The 15,974-nt window shown below is 43.3% G+C and overlaps 1 protein-coding gene across 2 annotated transcripts in view; it reads left to right on the top strand.

Annotated features, from left to right (window-relative positions):
* Positions 1 to 469: 469 nt before the first annotated feature.
* The window catches only part of osbpl7 (oxysterol binding protein-like 7), a 74,771-nt gene continuing 59,266 nt past the window's right edge, over positions 470 to 15,974 (top strand). For both annotated transcript variants that reach the window (XM_048614584.1, XM_048614585.1), the window contains exon 1: positions 470 to 1,082. The gene's annotated coding sequence lies outside the window, so the exon portion shown is untranslated. The remainder of the gene's footprint in view (positions 1,083 to 15,974) is intronic.

Consider the following 15,974-nt stretch of genomic DNA (forward strand, 5'->3'; position numbering starts at 1 on the left):
ATAGGCTGGGTTTTTCTCCATGGACTGTTGGTGGCTGAGGTGTGACCTTAAAGAAGTTTATAAAATCATGGGGTGCATGGATAAGGTGAATAGACAAGGTCTATTGGAGTCAAAACATCAACTTTGCTTTCTTTTCACCGACGCTGCCAGACCTGCTGAGTTTTTCTAGTAATTTCTGTTCTTGTAATCCTCACACCATTGGCTGAAATCATTGTAGTCTTCTCCCCATTGGTTGAAACGTCGTTACCCTCACTCCATTGGCTGAAAACATTATAATCTTCTCCCCATTGGATGAAACATTGTAACCCTCACTCCATTGGCTGAAACATTGTAACCCTCACTCCATTGGCTGAAACATGTTAACTCTTTTACCATTGGCTGACTACCTATAGTTCTTTCCCATTGGCTGAAACATTGTCTCCCTCGCCCCATTGGCTGTTGTATCCGTGGACGGGGGGGTTCGGTTTGATTGACAGGACGAGGCGAGGTCGAGAAGGGGGAAAAAAAACCTGAGGAGCGAGCGGACGCGGAAGAGGCAAAAAGTGGCTGGTGGAGGTTGCGCCAAAAGAAAGACGGAGAGTGTCCCACTTATTGGAGCTGGAAGAGGAGCTTCTCTGGAATTTTCAAACCCCGGGACTGGGGCAGTCAGAAACCTCCAGCTCCACACATACCCCACCCAAGGTTGGGGGGTGGGGGGGGGGAAGCAAAGAGAGGGACCGGAGTTTGCAGCTTTGACCTACTTGCAGGTGGCCAAGCTTCGAGGTTCCCTCTTTGCTTCTGGGAGTGGTTTCCAATATCTGCTGCTCCTTCCCCCCCCGCCCCCACGAACTGTAGGATTTCCCTGGAGCCTGAAGAAGCTGTGGGGTTGTTTGAGAGGGCTGCTGCGTTTATTTGATAAAAGGACCTTGTTAGCGTGCTTGGCAGCAATCTGAGTCAGAGCTTCTGCAACTCGGCTGGCACAGGGTCAGAACACATTGGTCCACGGTACCCGGCTTTGTCAAGTTGGAAGAGGACGGCAATGGGGAGCCGCTGACCCTCGGAGTAACGAGGCTGGATGGGACTGAACACCAAGCTATGGAACAGTGAGTGCTGTACCTGCGGGTGGGGGAGGTTGGAGTTGTCGGCCGTGTATAACGGTGAGGCTTTGTAGTGATGAGCTTTGTGCGGGATGAACGGAGAGGAATCCGAGAAAGTGGGTCAAGGGTTGGGAGGGAGGTTTGTGTCCACACGTGCAGAGCTGAGTTTGTATTCCGTGCCGCATCAGGCTGGTGCTTCTGTTCCCCACTTCACTCGCCCATCAGCCCCTTTCCCTTTCCCCTCCCCCTGATAAACTGGGGAGGAATGATAAGGTTACCCTAGGTGCAGTGGATTGACTGCCTTCCCGATGTGTAACAGGTGCAGTGCGACTTCAGATCTGATCCCCCCCCCCCCCCCCACCACCTCCACATTGACTGCCAAATGGATGTATCTACCTTATAGACTGGTCCTCCATTCAGTTCCTGATCTGTACGGTGCTGGCTAATCGTAAAATGAACATTGCTGGCAAGATCGGTGTTAAATTTGCCCATCCTTAAATACACTTCAACTGAGCTTGCTAAGTTATTTCTGAAGGCAGCTAAAAGACAATGTAAGGAGCCTGAGTCATATGTAGGTCTACCCTGGTAAAGATGGCAGATTTCCTTCCCTGAGTGGTGAGCCATATGGGTGACTGTGACAATTTGATTACAATTCTAATTCTAGATTTTCATCAAGTTCAGATTTCACCACTTGCTGTGGTCAGATTTGAACTCATGTCTCCAGGATGTTAGGCTGGGGCATTGGATTACTAGTCCTATGGCATTACCACTCTGCCACTGCATCCCATGTTGGAGCCAGCAATGCTGGTGCTGTGTTTAGCTGAAACATCCCAGTAACAAAGAATGGTCAGGTTCTCCATGCACGTACTTTGCAATGGATACTTGGGGCATATGTGGAAACTGGATCAAGAGTGGATTGTGCTTAATTATCTTGATTTTTATGGTTGGTTAATTAAAAGGATTTGCTTGTATCATTTGAATTCACCTTACTTCCAGTCTTGACCATTCCCAACTTGTCTGTGCCGCTTCTGCTGTAGCTGTCTGGTGTAGATATCAGGTTCACAGAAAGTACACGTGCCTGTGTGTAATGTGGAATTATCTGGTTGCAGTCCTCCATAGTTCTGCTGAAGTTCACCTTGACGGAGATGATCAGTATGTCCTCGTGGCATTGGTTTAACTGAATTGGATCTTTAAGTATTTTGAGTCCACTGATCATTATTCATTTTGGACACCGAGGAAGATCAAATCTTTTCCTTAAGATTTGAAAGGAGGCTTGCCTGGTGAAGTCCTGCTCTTGACACTGTTTGCAGCAGTATACGTGGCAACATTCGGGCTGAGTTGTTTGCCTGATGCAAACTGACTGAAATAGGTTTTACATCACTGATGTGCATGATTCTTCCCTGGATTTCAGGGGCAGCCCACAGCCAGGATGTGGAGTTGAAGAAGTGTTGTCATACTGGACTTGATATTAACTCTATTTCTGTCTGTACAGACACTGCCAGATCTTCTAAATGTCTCCAGCACTTCGTTTTTAATTTCAGATTCCCAGTACCTACAATATTTTACTTTTTTTTATTTGGAGAAGTGATTTTTGGAGCAATTGCAAATCCATGCATGGAGTTGTGTGCAGGCATTTGTCACACTGGAATAAGTATGCCTGCTGTGTTGGTGCAGTGTCTGTAGTCAAAGCCTGTGTCCTTTCCTTTGATGGAACAGTGGCATACTTAACTGGAGGAAGCATCACTTGATAACGCAGTGTGGAGCTGGATGAACACAGCAGGCCAGGCAGCATCAGAGGAGCAGGAAAGCTGACGTTTCGGGTCTGGACCCTTCTTCAGAAATCGGGTCGGCAGTTCTTACTATCTCGAAGCATCACTTGAGCCGGTTCTGTTGCATTTTAAACAGTAACGTGGTAGGCATGCTGAATCCTTTTTTTTCATCCACCTCACTTGTTCATGAGGTCTGGGAAGGCTGCATTTGTTTTTCCCACTGTTTAACGTTGAGGTGGTTGGAGGTTGCCTCTTTGAATCACTACAGTCCTTGTTGATTTTGCTGGCACAGTGATGTTAGGCAGGGACTACATTCAATATAGCAGGAGAGAGTAATCATCAGCTAATTGTGATGTAGAAACTTCAGGTGCATTCTGTCTTGTGGCTTGGTCTTGGATGGTTTCCTTAAGACACTGGTAAGACCTGTGATGAAACTGCGTGCAAATACATTTTAATGTCAAGGGAGGAGTAGTCTGTACATCAGGAATCCTTTTACTGCCCGGACCATTAAGAGAGGCATTTGTGTTTCTGAGATAAAACCTTCTCTAAAATAGGTTCACACAAACCAGCAATGATTAACTTCTTTGTTTAATTTAAAAAGCATTAGTGATTGGACTTGGCCCTTGATTGGGAGGATTCATGTTAGGCAGCAATTTTCTGTTCATTTGGTAAATCACAAAGAACTTCTGATGCGAGTAATGTTAATCTTCCTGCTTGTTCAGTCAATACAGCTCATAAATTCATAAAGCTGAATTTTCAAACAGTGTGATCCACATTCATAGATTATTCAGTAAATGGGAAATGCTGAATCCTTTCTGTTATCAGGAAGAACACTTTGTAGTACAGCAGACTTTGTAGTGCACAAGGTGCAGCAATGTCTCAGGAAGGAGTTAAGGATCTGTCAGCTTTTGCTTCAAGGCCGCTTTTGTTTTTAAGTATATGCTTAGTGAGCTTAAAATGCTTTTATGAAATGCCGATCTGCAACTTTCTCAAACTCCTCGTCAAATGTAAAACTCTGTGGCTTTTAACTCCAAATAACTTAATTCTGTGTATCTCGGCAGAGGAGTGTTTACTGAACACATTGTTTACTTTACTTGAATCAAATGTGAAATGCTAATTTCTCTTAAAAATATCTTTTGGAAGGATTCTAACATTTAATCTCCTTTTTTTTGTTCCCATAACTGTATCAAAAATTCTTTGCGGCAGTTTCCTTTTCAGATTAGCTCTCTACCTGTCTGGAGTCGAGCTGTGGGTCAGTGTCCTAGATAGTTCTATAATTAATTCCCAATAAATGACTTATTCTTGTAGGTTGGTTATCCTACAGGGGTTTGCAGTGCAGCCTACATTCTGCAGCAGAGTTTACAGTAAATACCTTCTGAAATAAAAATATCAGAAATGGGAATTAGACCCAATGAAGCAGAAGATATGGGCATGTAATTCAAGTCGACGCTCCTCCATTGTAATGCAACCCTCACTCAGTCCTGTCTGAAAGACAGCACCACTGACAAGGTGTTAAACCAAGGCCCATTGTGCATTAGGATGGGCCTAAAAGCACTGTTCCTAAGAGTGCAGGGATTGCTTCCCAATGTCCAGATCAATAGCCACCCTTTAACTGATGCTGAATGCAGATTATGCCTGTATTCACTTTGTTGTATGTGGGATCTTACTGTGCACAGTATGATTGCTGTGCTTCCACGTTACACCAGTACTGATGCCTTAAAGAATTATTAAAACGTCATTCATGGTTTCGTGTCTTGTAGGCTGCTCCCGCCTACTTATGGGATCTTCCTCGATCTCTTCACCTTTGCATGATGTCACTTGTGCTCCTGGGGAAGCAGCTGCGTTTTGCATGCAGCCTACGCCAGTGTAAAGCGTCTGCTTTCTCTCTGCCACCACACCAAAGGACTCGCTAGCTATAAAACCTGGTGAATCCTGTTCCACTCGATTCTTATAAATGATTGATAGTCCATTAGTCATCATCAGCAGTCCCTTGCAGACGAGGGTAACACTCTTCCACCATAGGTAACTGTGGAGACCAATTTGGCTATCACCGGCTCAGTTACACGTGGGGCAGGTACTTCAAGAGTACCTTTGCCAACCCCCATCGCTTCCTGTGAATGTTGTACATGTGTAGGGGAGGTGTGAGAGGGGTTGCAATTATGAGTAAGTGAAGACCCTGTGTTTTGTTTGTTAATTGATTTGAGCACAACAGAACATCTGTTATTAGTAATTTCCCTGAAAGTCCCAGTTCTGCAGAACCTGTAGCATCCTCTGTGCCATCTGTTTGTAAGAAACTGGGACAGAGGAGGAGGGAGCTACTCATTGGAGCATGTAACATGGGACGATCTGAATGCCAATCTAATCTTGCAGTGAAAGTTCCTTGTAGCAACACTAGCTTAGTACTGCAACCTCTGTTAATATAGAACTTTTGATGTCATAAAACCTCTTGAGGTGCTTTGCTGGAATATAAGCAAACAATATTTGAAACTGAGGCATGTTAAGAGATTTTAGTGTATATTAACAAAATGCTGCAAGTGACTTCGGTTTTACAGAGCATTTTAAAGGAAGAGAGAGATTTACAGAGAGAACTTGAGGCTGAGGTAAGTGAAGGAATAGCTGCTGATGGAGGAGCGATGTTAATCAGGGATACACGAGAGACCAAATTGGAGAAACACAGATCTTCATTTTAGGGGTGGAGCAGGTTACAGCGATGGGGATGGGAAAAGACAATTGAAGAATTTGAAGCCATGGATAAGTATTTTTGAGAGAGAATTATTGGCAGACTAGAATTTAATATGAAACAAAGAACTGCAGATGCTGGAAATCTGAAACAAAAACAGAAATTGCTGGAGGAACTCAGCAGATCAGGCAGCATTTGTGGAGTTAGCAGTTTGAGAACTCAGCAGATCAGGCAGCATTTGTGGAGTTAGCAGTTTGAGGCCAGTGACCCTTTTCTCCAGCAATTTCTGTTTTTGTTTCAGAATCGAGATCAGTAAGCACAGGGTGATATGTGAATAGGATTTGTGTTCTCTCCATCTTGCACTATGTTAGATTTTACCAGAACGGTATACCCATAGCTTTATCTGCTTTATTGTTGTCCTAAAAGCTTGGCCAGGTATAAATACAATATCATGGATGCTGGGAATTTAAAGCAAAAACAGAAAATGCTGGATAATCTCAGCAGATTTGTGCAACATCTGTGCTGAGACAAACCGAATCATCATTTTGAGTCTGGTATGACTTTTCTTCAGAACTTTGAAGATTAGAGGAATATTTATCTCCCAGTTGAAAGAATGACAGTCAGAATTAAGAAACCATTCTGAGTGACAGGAAGCTCTGTATCCAGACAGCGCAGATTTAAGATAATTGATGAAAGAAGCAGAGGGGAAATGTGAGATTTGCTGTGATGTGGAATGTGCTACTTGAAGGGATGGCAGATCCAGCAGTGATTATCAAAAGGAAGCTGAGAGTCTTTTTATTAGTCTTAAGGACTGTGGGGATACATGAAAGGGCATGACTGAAGCCATTCAAGAAGACACCTCACTACTACCCTCTCCAAGGCAGTTGGTGACGGGCAATAAATTGTGACACCCAGCATCCACGAATGAATGAAAAAAATGAATGGAATTAGAACAAATTGGGTAGCACTCTCAAAAGGCTGGCACAGGCATGGATGTGTTTAATAGCCTTTTCCAGTACTGTATGATTCTATGATTTTCTATGATTCACTACTGATAAAGGCAGGATTAAGTTTATATGCAGTAGCATAGATCGCATTTACTGTTCGTGTGTGTGTGTGTGTGTGTGTGCCGGTCACTCAATCCATCTTCCAAAGTGATTGAACATCTGTGATTCTTAACGTAAGTGCGAGAACTAGATGCCAAGCCAAAGATGGAACAAAGAGAAAGGAAGGCTTAAAAAGAACTCTTTGTCAAGGAGGGTGTATTTAATTAAGATCTTGAGAGGGCATAAAGCTTAGGCTGGAAATGGGATCCTAGTGTGCCTCAGGCATAACACAACCGGAGTGGGATTCATGAAATGCTGCATCAAGAAGGTATGGGACAGATAGGTTTTGGTGTTGGAGGTAGTTCCATAGATGGAGAGGGCTTACACCGTGGAAGGATTGAGACCGTTGTGATGAGAATTTTCAATTGGAGATATTTGAAAATTGCTGTCTCATTGAAAATTTAGAGGGGTGTGAGAGAAAGGACAATAGAGGATGTAATCTTCGTAGTTACACTAGTGCGTTAGGAGGGCGAGCAACAGCTGATTAGCTGCTGGCTTTATCTGAGCTGCATAACTGCTGGGGATTTTTATTTCACCTGTACTTGTCTTCCACGCTGTCTGTTAATGACTGATCTGTACAAAGAGCTGGATATAATGAAAGATCAGTGATGGAATTGCTCTTCAGTTGCAACCCTGTTTGTCAACCTGCCCCAGAGCTTCCCATTGTGTGGCCATCACACAATACCCGTTCACTCCTCAAAGTTAATTTGCCAATGTCTAGTCTCTCTTACAGCATGGTGGTGTATTTTCCTTAAAGCAGAGCCCTGGATAGAACCAGATAGATTTGAGTTTAGAGTGAGCCTTCAATGACCTTTTGTGCATTTCTGTTCATTCTCTTTTGACTCAAATGAAACAAAACCAAAGTTGTTGCCTGATTTATTTTTGCTAGAATTCCAGAGCTGATAATTTGATTCTAAGACTGGCATTTCTTATGAGAGATGGTAGGAACTGCAGATGCTGGAGAATCTGAAATAACAAGGTGTAGAGCTGGATGAACACAGCAGGCCAAGCAGCATCGGAGGAGCAGGAAGGCTGACGTTTCGGGCCTAGACCCTTCCTCAGGCCCAAAACATCAGCCTTCCTGCTTGGCCTGCTGTGTTCATCCAGCTGGACACCTTGTTATTTCTTATGAGAGATCTAGTTGTCATTTGCAGTATTTTACTTTCTTGTTAACATTCTGTGTCTCACAGTGCCTCTGTCTCTGTGCTTTTCTCTCTGTCTCTTTACATCCTCTTCTTTCCTTCTCTCCACAAGTCTATCCCTGCCATTTCCCATGATACACTGCTTAACTACGTTCAGGCTGTATCAACAGTGTGTGCAGTTGAGTGGGTTAACACGTACATAATTGTCATGCCATGTCTCGTCAAAGGGAGAGGAAATCATTCAGGTGAAATTTCAACTCTGGTATCAATCCAGTCTAAATATAGCACAGTGGTACATTGGAGAACAGGCGGAAACATGTTATTGGTATCAATAGGTAATCTTTTCACTTTTTAAAATTTGTGTATGGGATAAGGGCATCGTTGATTCAGCTAGCTTTTATTACCCATCCCTAATTGCTAAAGAAAGTGGTGAGCTGCCACCTTAAACTGCTCGGGATGTTAGAATCTTATGAATGTCATATGGTATTGTACTGAAAGATCGAGGATAAATAACTCCTCCTGTGGCATTGTGTGGGAAATCAAAAGAATGCTGTCAGTAATTGTGAGACTACTTCTCCACTGTCTTCTGTGTAAGTGAACAGCATAGAAACCTGAACAAAAACAAAGCTGCTGGAAAAGCTCAGCAGGTCTGGCAGCATCTGTGGAGGAGAAAACCAAGTTAATGTTTCGGGTCCGGTGACACTTCCTCAGAACTGAGGAGGAGAAACCTGAAACTGACTGACTGCTTTTTCAAGTCACTGCTAGGTTTCAGCTACTGACCTTGGTTGTTACTGTAGCTCTGCCTTCAAAATTATTTGTGGATTAAATGAGTTCCTATATCCTTTTTCTTTGCTGTTTACAAAACAAAGTACCTTCTGATACTAATGCTGTTTCTTAACCTTCTTGGATAAGAAGGGGTTGATTATGGAAGTAGTTTTACTGGACTAGTAATCCAGACAAGGCAGAGATGAATTCAGCACATTTAAAAACCCCATTGCGGTGATAATGTACAAGTCAATGCAGAGTATAAGACAAACCCCATTTTTTCAGGCTGTGAAATTGTCGTGCATATATTTGACACTTAAGTCAAACCTCCCCTCATTCACAACATATTGTGTTCTTGTTAATTACCAGCTTTGATTTTCCACTCTGTAAATACATGTTTATTTGTAAATTTAAAAAAAAACCAAAACACTGTGGATGCTGGAAATCAGAAACAAAAGCAGAAATTACTGGAAAAACTCCAGATGTCTGGTAGCATCTGGAGAGAGAAAGCAGAGTTAACTCTTCTGAAGAAGGGTCACTGGACCTTTGTGACTGGGTGCATACGATCAAGCCAGTGATATGGAAAAGTTCTTGGGAGCTTAACACACATCCATGTAGGACAGACCTTGCTTGCAAAATGACAGTCTTCCAACAAAATATATAAAGCACAGAGCTGGTTTCAACCTAAAAGTCATAACATTTATTAACTCATCAAATTGCTGTGCTGCAGTGAGGGAATTTGATGTTTGTGGACAAACTGGTATGAGAATGTGGGGAGCCCTTTTTCCAAAGAGGATGGGAACCAGCTATTGGCTGAACCTTGAGAAGCATGAATCAGAACTGGTCCTCGAATTGTCAGAATCGTTTCGTTGTTACCAGAAATGAAGTGCATGTATATTCATTTTAAGTGGGGCGAATCGAACCTTGAGTTCAGAGCAACAGCTGGGTTTGTTCAGTCACTTTAAGGTGGGGGGGGACAGAAATGTCTGGTTTTACAACACAGCATTAAAATTGTTCAGAGGTAACCAATGATCTCACTGTCAAAATGGCCAGTTTCTAGTGATCCTTCACTAACTGTGGCAAAAGCACGAGTACCTTTACAAGTACATGGATAACAATGAAATTCTCATGCAGTTCAATATGTCCAATGACTGGTTGGGGAGTAAGGTGTGAATGACAGGATGAGAAGACCAATACAGGCCTGGATGGCTGAAAGAATGAAATTAAAGCACATGGTGATTTCTAAATGGCAAACCGTGCCAAAAATCAAGTCTCCTGCAGGAACTATTGTCCACATTTGGGACGGTGATTGAATGAAAGAGAATGCTATGACGTAATGGATTTATAATGTGTGGGCTAGGCATCCCAGTGGTCTAGGGAAACAACTCAGTTTTATTATTGTGGGGAACGTTCAGACCCCCATCCAACAGATGAAACAGAGAGGTACCACTGAGAAATAATCTCCAAATCGCCTTTATACCAGGGGCCTAATGCCATTGGATGGTGCAGCCATTCAAGGATGAATGCTGGGTGGAATAGGTGAATGGTTGACAAATGAGAAAACTTCCTTAAAGTATGGAAATAAGTGTGCTGCTACGGACCACCTCTGGTGTGGTTTTATCATCAGATGAGACGTTATTAATACACAAACAGTCATCAGATCATTTCAATAAGTACAGAATATACAATGGACTGGATGGAGGGACGATGATTTGTGTGGGAGAATGATTCTGAAACCAAAAGCACCGCATCTGATCGAGAGAGAGATCCTACAACAATGCTATAGCTAAAGTGACTCAGAACGAATTTGAACTCCTTGCATCAGATGCTGACTATAACAAATTTGGTGGTATTTTAAACTCCTTCATTGTGTGTTGAAAGATATTGTTGGATAATTTATTCAATTTACTGTGCCATATTAACGTGACTTACTGGTTATGTTCTTCGCACTTTTCAAAACCACAACCCACCCACGTTGGCATTTCACGTTTTATACTCTTGTGTACAAGTTGTCTCTTGTTTTCGGAACAATTGTCAGAAGCATCGACGGTTAACATATATGCTGCAATCTATGGTATTAGGACTAGGACAAACTATCAGATTTGTGTGGGGGGGTAAAAAGCCCAGATGGACCACCAGTGTTCTTCAGAACAGAACATCTGGCAACCTTTGCCTGGTCACAACCACATGTGAATGCAGACCCACAACCAGGCTGGTTGACTCTTAACTGCCCCTTCAATTGTCGCCACCACCTTAAGGCACTTAGGATTGGGCAGTAGCTGCAGACCTTGCCAATGTTGCACATGTTCCAAAAGCCAACAGTTTGCAAAAAGAGTTCCCTTCCTGCTGGAAATAAATCCAGCAATGAGCAGTGTCAGCATCCCTGACATATTTTCATTCCACAAGGTTATGGAGCCAAGGTGGACGTAAATCAGTCACAGTCTCATTGAATCGCAGAGCAGGTATGAGAAGCTGGAACATGTCAGTCCTCCTGACATTGTTTCATGCCTGGGGCACTTAGTATGACTGAAGTTTCGTGTCAGCTTCCACTTGCTCCTCTGTCACCATTTGACTAATTGCTAATGGCTCTGTAGTCTTGCTGTATTACACTCATCATCCTCTTCCATTCCTTTTGAAAAAAACAAAAGAACTGCAGATGCTGTAAGTCAAACAAAAACAGAAATTGCTGGAAAAGCTCAGCAGGCCTGGCAGCATCTGTGAAGAGAAGTCGGATTTAACGTTTAGGATCTGGTGACCCTTTCTTAGAACTGATGGTAGCTAGGGAAATGTCACTTTAAATGCAGAAGTTAGGGCCGGGGAAAGGGGTAAGAAGTAGATGATAGGTGAGGATAGAGCCCAAAGAGAGAGAAAAACAGTTGGACAAGCAAAATAGTAGATAACGATCTGGCTAGGAGGGTAATTAGCTATTAAAGGGGACTGTTTATGGCTAACGATAGGTTGTGTGTGATAGCAGACTATGTGATAACAAGGCCTGGTGTGTGGGGTTGGGGACTAGGATGTAGAGTTCAAGCCCTAAAGTTATTGAACTTGATATTGAGTCCAGAAGGCTGCAGAGTCCCCAAGCGGAAAATGAGGTGCTTACGCTGAGCTTTGCTGGAACACTGCAACAAGCCTGAGACACAGATATTGACCAGGGAACAAGGTGGTGTGTTCAAGTGGCAGGCAACTGGAAGCTCAGGGTCTTTTTTTTTTTGCAGGCAGAACGTTGGTATTCTGCAAAGTGGTCACCCAGTCTATGCTTCATTTCCCCAATGTAGAGGAGACCACATTGTGAGCAGCGACTGCAGTAGGACTAGATTCTGGGAAGTGCAGGTGAAGTGTTGCTTCACCTGGGAGGTAAGTTTAGGCCCTTGGATACTGAGAAGGGAGGAGGTAAATGGGCAGGTGTTACACCTTCAGCGATTGCAGGGAAGGCGTTGTAGGGCTGTAGGAGTTGTTGGGAATGAAGGAAGAGTGGACCAGGGGGTCCAGGAGGGAATAGGCCTTGTTGAAGGTGAACAAGAGAGGGGAGGGGAATATGTGTCTGGTGGTGGCATCTCGCTAGATGGGGCAGAAATGGCGTTTGATCTTCTGGATTTGGATGCTGGTGGGATGGTAGGTAACCCTATCTCTGTTGCTGGAGGGAAGAGAGGAGATGAGGGCCAAAGTGCGGCAGACGGGTTAGACTCTGTTGAGGGCCCTGTCAACAACGGTGTGAGGGAATCCTCAGTTGAGGAAGAAGGTGGCCATTTTGGAGGCTCTCTTGTCAAAGTTGGTATCATCCAAATATATGTGATGGAGACAGAGGAACTCGGAGAATGGAATAGAGTCTTTATGGGCAGCAGGGGAATGAGGATGTATTGTCCATGTAACTGTGGGAGTCAGTGGGTTTATAGTGGACATTAGTGGCCAGTCTATCCCCAGAAATAGAAACTTCTATCCATAGAATTCTCCAGAAGAATCATCTTCCATTCTGTGGATTTAGATTGAGCTCCTGTGTGTATACTAGCCCCACCATCTCCATCCAAAAACTTTCCCTTGTTGCAGCGGTTTTCTGGAGCTCTGCTCCTCTTGCACGTCTCCACATTCGGTATTTCTTCCATTAGCTCCTGACCGTTCTTGTTGTACTTCGTATCTGATCCTTCGTTTTGTGTAAACCTACAAGTAGGAACAGGAATAGGTTTTTATGTATTTTGATCCTTCTCTGTCATTTCATATGATCTTGACTGATACTGTCTCTCAATGCTGTATCCCTGCTTTCTCTCTATATCCCTTGATGCCTTTAATATCTAGAAATATTATCACTCTTTCTTGGAGATACTCTGACCCAATCTCCACAACTTGCTTTTATGTAGAATTTTATACGCTAACCACTGAGTGAAGAAATGTTTCCTCATCTCAGTCTTAAATGGCCTACCCCATCCCTTGAGTTTGACCCCTAGTTCTAGACCTCTCCAACCAGGGGGAGCATCCTCTTTGCAACTTGTCTGTCCAGCCCTGTTAGAATTTTATACATTTTAATCAGATCCTGTCATTCTTCTAAACGTTGGTGAATATAAAATACAGTGAAATGATTTGCTTTGTTAGCCAGGCCATGTTAGTTGTTTTATTGAGATTTCACTGAAGCCTCTGTCTAGTGGATCTCACAGATTTTCTTATTTTAAACACAGCTTATTGACGTTCTGAAATATGTGCTTATTCTGTCCGTGCATCTTTGATCTTAAAAGTTTTTCATTTTTCAGTTTTTCCCCAGTGACTTAGTGCTCAAAGGCACAGTATGTTGTAGTCCAGTGCTATACAAGAACAAAAGGCTTCCTATAATTCAATCCCTGGTGTGTGTTACATTAGTTGATCGTTTTTTTTTCTGGGTTCTACAATTGGTCTCGAACTATGACGAATAAGTAGTGTAGTTGTGTGATAATTGGAACTTGTCAAGCTTAACTGTGATGGTATTAACAACTGAATAGCTCTTTACAGTATTTTCTAACCATCCTGTTCAGAATGTTATTACACATCTCCTGGAACAGGTGGGTCTTGAACCCAGGCCCCCTGCCTTAGAGGTAGGGACATTACCCATGTGCCATAAGCACCCCTTGATTAGTTCCTAAATGCTCCCGAGGTTGACTCTGGCCAGCTGGCCTTTCCCTGTAAGACCTTGCCACTAGATGATACGAAGCACATGCGATGTGCTGTTGGAGGGGGTAATGCTGCCTTAGGAACTGTGTCCCAACAGGAATTGGAACCTTCAGGAACACTGAGGGAGCATGGGAGGAGTGGGATAAAGCCTGGGATAATGTTATGTGAAGCCTGAAGTATTAGTTCAGTGCTGTGCAAAGCAGTAATTTACGTGAGGAATATTTTAGTGAACTAAACAAATACCTTGGGCTGATGGAGTGGGAGTTTTTCATGTCTGCTTTCTCCAATGAAGAGAGGGAGAATGCGTATAAAGTCTATTTATAAACTCCCTGGCAGAACTGGGTTCCAAATGTCTTTCAGTGGGCATTCATTATCTCTCTTCAGTGATTCAGATTTTCATTCTGCAGTTTCCAGTGAGGCTGTGTAATTTTGAACCAGTGTTATTAACTGACTAGGTTCCTGTAAGATCTCTGGATTGATGTTTGCGGAATCTTCCACTTTGTTTGAAAAAAAACGGATATGTGGCCATACGCCTGAAATGATCTACACTGGTGTTTGTTCCGATGTAATCTCCTCCCATCTTATGTCATTTTGTCCTACTAACGTATACTATCCCTTTCCACCTTGCTTGCTGCACCATCTGCCCCATTTATAGTTTGGTGTTTCGAGTGAAGTACACTGTTGCAGTTTACAGTGCTCTGTAGTGTTGGAGTCTTGCTAGGTTAGCCTTCTAGAGACTTGAACCAGTGGTTGGGAGTCACGAGTTCACAATTGCAATGGACAACACAGTGACTCAATGGTTACCACTTTTGCCTCACAGTGCCAGGGACCTGGGTTAAATTCCAGCATTGGGCAACTGTCTGTCTGTGTGGAGTCTGCACCTTCTCTCTGTGTCTGAGTGGTTTGTTGCCAGGGTCTCCAGTTTCCTCCCACAGTCCAAAGACGTGCAGGTTGGATGCAATGGCCGTGCCAAATTGCCCCGTCGTGACTAGAGATGTGCAGAGCAAGTGGATTAGCCATGGTAAATGCGGAGTTACGGTGATAGTGTGTGCCTGGGTGGGATGCTGTTTGGAGGGTTGGTACAGATTCTATGGGCTGAGTGGCCTCTACCTGTGCCGTAGGGATTCTATGCCACCTCGGGAAGTTAACTTTGGTTCATTCGGGAATGTAGGTGACTGTTACATTGCGTCAAATCTATTTGATTCTGCCTTTTAAGGAAGGAAATCTGCCAACCTAGTCCTGCCTGGTTCACGTGTGGCTGGAAAACTGCTGCACGGGCAAAAGGCAGTTCAAGAGAAGGGGCTATAAATCCTGGTCAGGGATGCCCAGATTCTGTGAACGAATTATGAGAAGAATTATTTCACTTGCCTAATTTAGCACATTGTAGAAGTGTGATTGGTCTAAACCATTGGTACAGTCTTGGTAGAAAGAAAACAATCAGAAAATAAATGAATCCCTCTATTTACCTCAGCTGATCCCAGTGGCACCGTGTTGTCTACATATTTTTAATCAACTTGTTTTATTGTCTTATGACGTACCTCCAGAGCAGGCAGGACTTGAACCGGAGTCTTCCGACTGAGAGGGAGGGACTCAACCACTGTGCCACAAAAGCACTAGTGTATTTCATATTTTGGTTTAATTTCCTGGGTAAACCGTTTCTCTTGAATTCCCTATTGGATTTATTATTAACTATCCTGTATCTTTGGGCTGTACACTTGGACACCTCTCTTACAAGCACAGCTTTTCCACACCTACCCCACTGAACCCCAAGATGTTTATTACCCTGTTTCCCTCCGTGTAAGATGTGACAGTAAATGCAAGAGATGGTGATGGTTTGTAAGTGTACTGTATAAAATCCAAAATACCCATTTTCAGAATGGCAGCCAAGATATGGCATCCTTAATGTTTCTGGTGGTCACTTCTGTATTTAAGCTTCAATCTCCAGTAAAGTTAGTGTTATCGGAATGATTTGCAAGCTGTGTAGGGTTATTGTACCTTTTTTGAGATTTTTAGAATCTCTTGATCAGCTATTTCAGTTAATGGAGCAGTTGTTTCCATCATGTAGTTAATTGTGTTGTGCTATCTCTGTGCCATCTTTAGCCCTCTCCTTGGGGCAGTGCTGTAAACCCAGTGCCAGGAATGCATGTGATTGTTTGATATTTTGGTTAAATTATGCTGATAATCTTCTCTTGCTACCTCTCCTTGTTAATGCACAAACAAGAATTATACTCACTGAAGCATGGTACTAAATAGCAGTAGTGAGACAAATCTTGGCATATCTGCTGACTCTGAGACAGCAT

Source organism: Rhincodon typus, chromosome 30, assembly GCF_021869965.1.
Source record: "Rhincodon typus isolate 14 chromosome 30, sRhiTyp1.1, whole genome shotgun sequence".
Lineage (NCBI taxonomy): Eukaryota > Metazoa > Chordata > Chondrichthyes > Orectolobiformes > Rhincodontidae > Rhincodon > Rhincodon typus.